A 9086-nucleotide genomic window follows, 5' to 3' on the forward strand; every position below is an offset into this window, starting at 1 on the left:
TCAGAAACCTTTGCTCACTGAAAGGCAGCACCACTCACTCGGTTCACCAGAACAGAAAACTAGAATCACCCTAATCTACTTTATCTTCTTTATCAATATCATTTGGTCATTTCCTAAGTCATGTTAATTCAATTTTCAAATTCCCTGAAACATATTTCCTTCTCTGTGTACTTATGCCACTATTTCTGTTAAGCCATACATCATTTCTACATGTATTGAGATTCTTCTGCACGGTGTCAAAGCAAAAATTGCACCAGATGAAGCTAAATAGGCAAGGAAGACTTTATTCAAAGTAGCTGCAATAGGGGATAGAAACCAGAGTCAGACTGAGCTCAAACTGGAAAGTTTTTAAAAGATTAAGAGATCATGGGCCATCTGTGTTTGCTAACTGGCTTTACCCCAAGAAGTACATTTAGTACATTTTCTCTTATGTTCACTACATTAGGAAAGGAGGGGGGGGGGGAGAGAGAGAGAGAGAGAGAGAGAGAGAGATTGAAAAGAGAAAGTAAAAACAATTTTGCTTAGTCAAGGAAAGTTGGAAAAAATAATACCCAATTTGATACTGGAAGGCAAAGTAAGAATTATTAGGTTCATAAATGTAAGGAAAGTGTTCCAAACAGATGGTGCATCAGGAATACAGACCTGGAGATATCACAAAATCTACTGTGAATGAAGTATTTTAAGTAAATCAACATTTACTTAAAACATGAAAGTCAAAGTTGTGAGTGGTATGAAATTTGGTGAGGTGGGTAAGCTTCAGCACGGAATATGGATTTCAGAGGAGCCAGGTGGATGTTGATAAGTAGGAGGTGGTTATAATAATCTATGCAACCATTTATCAAGACAAGATCTGAGGATATATATTATCACGGATCTTTGAGAGTTTCAAATATGTAATTTGTGGCTTTAGTTTTGATTATATATTTGAGATCATTGATGACCACTGTATACCCAACCACTGACACGTAATTTCAGCAGCTGCAATTCGGACTGTGATTTAAATGACAAAACTCTCCAAGTGGTACTACTTTAATTGCCACAAACTATAGAGAAAACAAAAGAGGCACAAAAACAGGCAAAATAATATATTTGCAGTAAGTGAAGGTCATATGGGAAGGTACAAGTGAAAGTTTCAAAGAAAATCTACACAAAATAATTGGAAGAATCCTGTGACTGCCCTCCCACATGGCAAAACAAGTGCAGTGAATCCTAGAGAAACAGGGAACAGCAGTAAAATACAAATCCGAGAGGGGTGATGCAATTTCAGCACAATATTATTCATCAAGTTTAAGTAATACCTTGAATTTCATCTTAATTGATTTATAATTTTATTTCTATTTAGTTGGTAACTAAATTTGTATTTTTTTGTTTTATATAAGTCACGTCCATGAAGAATTTATATCTAGATTCATGTTTTTATATTTCTGTGTACTTATGTAACATAGTAAAAATAATTTTATTCAATCTTTTAGTCTGCAAGAGCTTATTTTCCTTTAAAGAGGATTTGGAGCTTGTTGCTTTCCAAGTGGAAGGTTAACATTGTGACTTTCCACTAGAAAGTCACCACTTCAGTTAGCAGGACAAGGAGGGAGAAGGGCATGAAGAAAAGGTCTGGAGGGACACCTCTTACCTGAAGAGACTTCGCAGGGATTGGTGCCCTCATCTCACTACCCTCCCTTCTCTGACCATCTGCTGGGATTTCCATTGGCCAATCGGAGGGAGAGGAAAATCCCTGTTGATGTGGCAGTAAGTCAGTGTCCTGGAGTGAGACAAGGTGAGGAAGGACAGATGGATGTGGGAGGCCAAGCTGGGGATACCCAGCACAGCTGCTTCCCAAAGCACAGTTTTGAGAAAATGGAAAACAAGACATTCTGTTGGTGAAAATATGAAGACTTCTGTTTATGTTCTTTGCCTAAATGTATGTGTTTCTAGCTAAAAAACCAGAATGGCTGTGAATCATTTTTATGAAGTTAAAAATTTTGAGAATTTAACTTGTTAATCTAAAAACTCTCTCTCTTTTTAAAAGCACCCTTTTATATTTAGAAAGAAATTTAACTAATGGGGTGATAAGGGCAGGCTGCAAGCCAAGAAAGTGATAAAAGGATTAAGTAATCCAAGGCTAAAAGGTCTTTATTTTTTCAAGAGTCAGTTTTAAATCTTCTAATAGCAAAAGTTTAGATTTTAGAAAGGTGGGAGGGATCGATATCTCTCCATCCCCCATCCATTTGTTAAATAATTGTTTATGAATCTTTTTGTGTTTCTAAAAAATATTTTCCTAAAACATGTTTTCTACTTTTAAAGGTAACTTTTCAATTCCATTTGAATTTTAAAATGTGATTGAACACTATACATTATATAATAAAACCGAAAAGTTTATTGTTTTACCTTAATTTTTTTATAGGAAATTTTGTTTTTCTTCATGGAAATAAGCAGTTACTAGCAATACAAAATTAAGAATTTGGGACATAGCATAATCTAGTTCCCTGCAAATATTTGCTTTTCTTCACTGAAACAAAATAGATAAAGTCTTATGCAAATGTAACAGGAATTTAGTATTGTCATTGAAATGTTTTAAGGTTTAAATGATTTAGAATTTCACAAACCGACAATACTCTAAAAATTGGAATCCATAGACAGAATCTATAAAATGGCATTTTATTTTACTTAATATTTATATACACTTTGTTAATCTTTCCTAGCATTGTTAATTAATTTTTGGAAGTCAAAATTTACTTTTCACACTAAGGATTCTTATTGTTAAAGCAGGAATAAAAACAAAGGCATGTGAGGTAAAATTAGATTTTACCACATTATTCAAAAGGAGATTTTTGATCAAACCTTACAGCATGTATCTATGTATACTGTTTCCTACTAGTCATGTGAAATTCTAAGAGAGGCATCATCTTCTGAATTTCCCTACAGGAAATCTAAAGATTTTGACTGCTATTGGGTCCAGAGAATACCATCTGAGAGACATAGTAAGCATTGGAACAATATAAATACTGTAGTATAAATGGTATTATATAGTAAAGAGCTATTTTATATCATAATATAAAAACAAGCTTATGATAAATCCATCTGTCCAAGGTGCATCTGGAACATATTCAGGTGCCAGAAAGAAAATATGTTTCCAAGGTTGATGGAATCATATCAAAGGTACACAGAAAAAGACTCCAATTGAATGAAGTGTTGACAATTTGAGCATCCAAAGATGAATAAATACTTTAGATAATTGAAAAATGTATAATCTATAAAGACATGAGTTCACAAGGATACCTCACAAAAAGAAAAGGTAATATAAATATCCTAAATAAAATAGAATTATAGTTGTTGGGTCTTTCCCTTCACATGCTTTAGAAACTCATTATAATAACACAATTCTTTGAGGGAGCAGGAAAAGCACATGAAGGACTTTAATCTATATAAATCTATGTGTTTAAATGCCTATAGTATATGAAGTAAAAAGAATTTGGCCTTTTAAGTTAACAGCATCATTATTCATATATAAAGGTTGAATTGAGAAATTGACTTAGACTTAAGAATTTATGGTGAAATTTTTCAACAGTAGTGCAACCTCTAAGAGAATTTAGGTTCACTGTGTTCATATGAATAATTTATTAAGTCCTAAAAATTATTTAGTATCTAGGAAAGATTTGTTTAAAAAAATCAGAGAATTGAAGTACTTTAAAAGGAGATGGAATTTTTAAAACCTAGATTAAGAGATGAAAAGATACTTAATTAGTTAAGTTTGTGAATGGGATCAAAGATGAACGTGATTGCTAGATGTTTGGTAGACATAAATTGAGTGATAACATTTGCAAGTGAAATTAAAACCATTGAAGAGCACATCTATACGTCTACAAAGAGACTCAAAAACACCAGGGTCAGCTCTAAAGAGCTTCACAGCAATCTTGAGACCAGGGTGTGAACACAGAGAGAGAGAGACAGAGACAGAACGATATAGATGATAAATATAAATGCAGATAGATAAAAAATACACATTGTGAACAACCCTTAAGTGAAGTGCAGATCTTCTGTTGATAAGAAGGTAATGATGTAGGGGGTGGGTGTTCTACCGGGGAGATGCTATGACCATGAAGAGCAATGTCTCATGTCAGTGTGTGCATCAACTGGAAATTGCCTTGGGCCAAAAGAGAAACCTGCAAAAGAGCACTTTATGTAAATGTGTTTAATGTGGATTGAGGTGGATTCTGGAACTAGTTTCATTGCTGAAGGATCTCAGAGCCAAGGCATCTTGACTGTCCTCATCTTTTCCTCATAGTTGTCTTGGGATCATAAGATTACTACTTTTCCTCCAGCATCACATACTCATATTAATCATAAAAAGACAATTGAAGCCAAAAAAAAAGGCCACAGACCAGAAAAAACAAAAAAGCATGCCCCTCGAGGTGCTGGCTTTTGAGGAACTTTCCTGTGAGGAATTTCCCTGTGCAACAAATCCCACTTAACAAAGCCTTGGGGCCAGCCAAAGCTGCAAAGGCCATGGGAAAAGTAGTTTTTTAGCTGGATCCATTACCATTTCCAACAACATTGTGTTATTACCAGCAAAGAAAACATAGTGAATGAATGTTGGACTGATATTTTGCAATCTCTGAAACTATTCATTTTCTGTCTTTGACATTGTTATGTTTTACTAAGTCATTTACCAAAGTGCCAAATAAAACACATCTATTATTTAAAAATCAACCCTGCTAAGGTCACCAACATTTTTTTATTAAAACTTTTTTTTAAAAAAGAAGCTTTAGGCTCACAGTACAATTAAGCAGAAAATACATAGAGTTCCCAAATACCACCATCTCCCCCGCCACACACACAAACACACACACACACAGCCTCCCCACCATCAACATCTCTCATCAGTTGGTACATTTGTTAACAGTCAATCAGTCAATATTGAAACATCATTATCAACCAAAGTTTATACTTTTCATTAGGGTTCATTTACTCTTTGTGGTGTTGTACATTCTATTCTACATTGTTTTTCTTTTTCATTTCTTTGTCCTTAAAATAATGATAGCATTTGTCCAAAATATTATTAATTCTAAAAATATCTTCCTATTTCAGTTTTCTTATTCACAATAGGAACCATCACATTTTTCAAAAAATTATTCAAAAGGTAAAGAATAAATTTGAGCAACAGAATTTTCTCTTTTACTCCTTGAAACATCCAAACCTAAAGAATGCCCCAGAGTAGATTCAGGATTCTAAAATGTTCTTATTTGGGGGGAAGTGTTAAATCAATTTACATGCTTTTTATGCTTTATTTTATCTTTGGTTACAAAGATATTTCTCAAATGGTTTATGTTCCAAGGGATGCGTTACATGCCACTGTGACAGGTTTCACATTACAGATGATATGGAGAGGAAAAAAAGCAGAATAAGCCAACACAAATAAAAGCATAAGGGATTTTAAATGCCAGGGAGAAATAAAGTATATATAACCTCTGCATTTCTTTTTAGAAGGAATGTAACTTGGAAATACTGCTTTTGAAAGAGAAACAACTATCAAAATACTGAGTTAAAATTAGATTACACTGCCTTATCCTCGAACCTTTTTAATTCCTTTCCAGCATAGAAGAGAAAAGATTAAATAAAGATTTAAATCATTCATTTAGCACCAAACCCTCAAATGTCTAACACTACCATTTTTAGGTGTTTACACAATTTTTTTAAAATGATGTTTCAGTATATATTATGATAACTGTAGAAAGCTATCAGAAAATAGGCATTATTGTGTTCCCTCTTTTTTCACATTAAGACAAAGAGTTTCAAAGAAAAATTCCCATCTTTAACATTGAATAGTACAAGTCCTGTGGTCCAATTCATTGTGTTCATATACACTGACTGTTTTTAAAGGAAAACTTTACAGGTTTTCTTAGCCTAGTGTATACGATCTTTCAAAACATGTCAAATGGTTTTAATTAATGTGAAGTTATCTGTAACATGAAGAGAATTATACTACTTAATTTTCCTTTCCATGTCAGAAATTTTAAAAAATGATAAAAAATACAAAGTTTGTTATGTTCATACTCCCTGATGAAATTATTATTTTATGGGGCTCTTTATTTAGAATTTGGTCCATGATAGCACTTAAAAAGAATAAATTGTAATTTCTTTCACTTAATTGTTCCCTAAGGAAAAGGAATAAAAGAATGTGTTTCCTTTGGTGAAAATGGTAATTGAAAATACATTTGGACTCAATGATAAGTGTTTTTCACTCATTTAGTAATTTCTAGTAATTGAATAATTTAGTCTATTCTGCAATTCAAAGAGCTTTATTTATTTGGAGGTTGAAAGCCAACTGGGTATGTGTGTATGTATGGGGTGTGTGGTTGTATGTGTGTGTAAAACCACTGGTTTTGTATGCTGGTCTTTACAAAACTGAAAAGTATGGGGGTATCATTAAGGTTTCTGTTTGTCTTTTATATAATTCTATTAAAATTTAATTTACATACCATGAAATTCACCCTTTTAAAATGTACAATTCCTTGGTGTTTAGTATATTCACAGAGCTTTGAAACTATCATCATAGTCTAATTTTAGAATAATTTTCTCATCCCTGAAAGAAACTGGGAAGAAACCAAGCAACAGGTTTGCAAGTGCACTGCTTACGAACTTGTCTGCATCTGGTGAGGCAGAACACCCCCCACACAACAAGTTACATAAGGCAGATGTATTGCTTACAGATATGCAGCAAGAGACAGCGGATGTCTAGGATTCAGAATGAGTAGATCCTCCAAGGCTCAGGAAAGCAGCCAGGGGAGGGGGGAGTGCCGTCTGCGCATGCCGCACATGCACTGCAGCTGAGGGACCCCAGAAAGCAGCCCACCCTGAATTTCACACCTTGAGAGTCACAAGATATGCTGGGCTAAAGATGTAAAAGAAATCCCATTTCTAGGAGGGACCAGAACAGCGCCTGGGCTGTTCCAAGTAGTTCCTTCTTATCTCAGAATGTTGCATTCCCACCACATTCTGTAGTTATTCTTGAGCGCTACAAGCAGAAAAGAGAAGAGAACTGGCTCTGTCTCAGGCTGCCCAGAGAGCTGTCCGGCAGTACCCGTTAGCAGTCACTCCCCAGCTCCGCCCTAACCCTTCTCCCAACCTCAGTCCTAAGCAGCCACTAATTGATGGGCACATTTATTTTTGCTGCCTACATCCAAGGTCTGGGCTATGTATATTTCATGTATTAAATTCAAGATTTATTTTATCAAAAATCGTATATTGTTAGGATATTAGTTTTCTATTCCTGTCATAACGAATTTCTCCACTTTCAGAAACTTGAAACAACAAAATCTATCTCACACGTCTGTAGGTCATGCATCTGAAAGACTCAGCTGGTTTCTCTACTCCAGGCCTTGTAAGGCCAGAATCAAGGTGTCAGAGAGCCTGGACTCATATCTGGAGATGCTAAGGAAAATCTGTTTCCAGCCTCATTCAGGTTGTTGGCAGAATTCAATCCCAGGCAGCTGAGGGACCGAGGTCAGCATTTCCTTGCTGGCTATCAGCCAGGACGATTTTCAGCCTCTAGGGGCTGCCTAACCTTCTGGCCGTGGCTTCTCTACCCTTAAACCCAGCAACATCCCCCTTTGCAGCATCTCTTTGCTTTCCTTTTGTGACTCCAGCCTGAGAAAGTTCTCCTCTTTTAAGGGCTCAGGTGATTAGATGGGGCCTACCCTGAAAATCCAGTCTAATCTCCCCATTTTAAGGTCTCTTATTTAACTAGATCTGCAAAGTCCTTTTTGTTAGGCAACGTATTCGCAGGCTTTGGCGATTAGAGTGTGGACATCTCTTGTGGGCCATTCTGCCTCCCCCAGCCAGCAGTTTATAGGAAGATGTCATGTAGTATCGACAACAAAAATTTAAATGTAATGAGACAGCAATACAATAATTGTAGGTTTTTAACAGTCAAAAAATCGGTTTAAAAAATGCAGCGTATTTAATCCTTTAACTGAATGTTATTTTTGTGTCTGATATCTCTGCCTATCTTTTTGCAATTAACTGAATGTAGGTACTTTTTGGTAAATTTAGTCCAGTTCATGGTTATTTTTTGAACAAGTTCAAGCTGATGGATCTGATAAATTCTGCACTTCTGTCTCCATGCCACTGGTCCCACTGCCCAAATCCCACACATTGGTTCTGTATTTCCAGAGGAAATTTATACAGCTCTTTGGGAAGTGTGGGTGTGGACCCCAGATTTGATGTACACTTTCTAAATGTTCTTTTCCTCTTATTCTTCCCCTTGCTACTTCTATCTCCACAGTTGGTTGTTTCTGGGTGAGAGGCTAGTGGTACATGTGACTCTAATTCAACAATATGGCGGGTGTGATCCAACAGTCACTGATCTCCCAAGCATGGCAGGAGCACCACAAGGTAGCTACGTGGGCTATCAACTCAACTTACCAACTGGTTTCTACACTTTTCATGGGGCCTGTGTACAATTTATAGGATACGTTCCTTGCCATTGCAGGCCACTGGGAAAATCAAGATGTCTGTGAGCTCCTGGAAAGAGATCAATTGTCTTTAATCCCTAAAAGGCCCTAAAGTTTTGTGGGGCCTTTTAACTTCTTTCCCTCATTTTCTCAGGACTTACCCTGCAAAGGGCATAAGAACCGCAGTGGCAGACAGCTTCTCAATCTTTTCTGTCTGTGTCTCCCCATCCTTCCTGACCCTAGCAATCTTTACATGGTGGAAGAGACTCAGAATAGAAGTTCTTACTCATTGCACAGTAGCTAAATCCAACAAGACTCATAATAGGGGCATGGCCCTTGGAATCGAGTTCAGAGATGGCCCATTGCCTCTACAACATGTGATTAAATGCAAAGTGAAATATGGTGACAGTGTGGTCCCTGCAGCCCTACAAGGTAGTGGGGAAAAGGCTTATCTGCTTACATTTTGAAATACTGTAATCTCAACCACCTATAAAATATTTAAATTTAGAAGGTTGTTTTATCTTGTCTATCTTATTTGGAATAATAGACCCTTTCAAAGATGTATGTTATTTATAAATTCATAATTAGTTTTTGTTTAACATTAGTAAAACAATAGTTATATACACAATGAATAGT

Source organism: Lemur catta, chromosome 16 (assembly GCF_020740605.2).
Source record: "Lemur catta isolate mLemCat1 chromosome 16, mLemCat1.pri, whole genome shotgun sequence".
In the NCBI taxonomy this organism is placed as follows: domain Eukaryota; kingdom Metazoa; phylum Chordata; class Mammalia; order Primates; family Lemuridae; genus Lemur; species Lemur catta.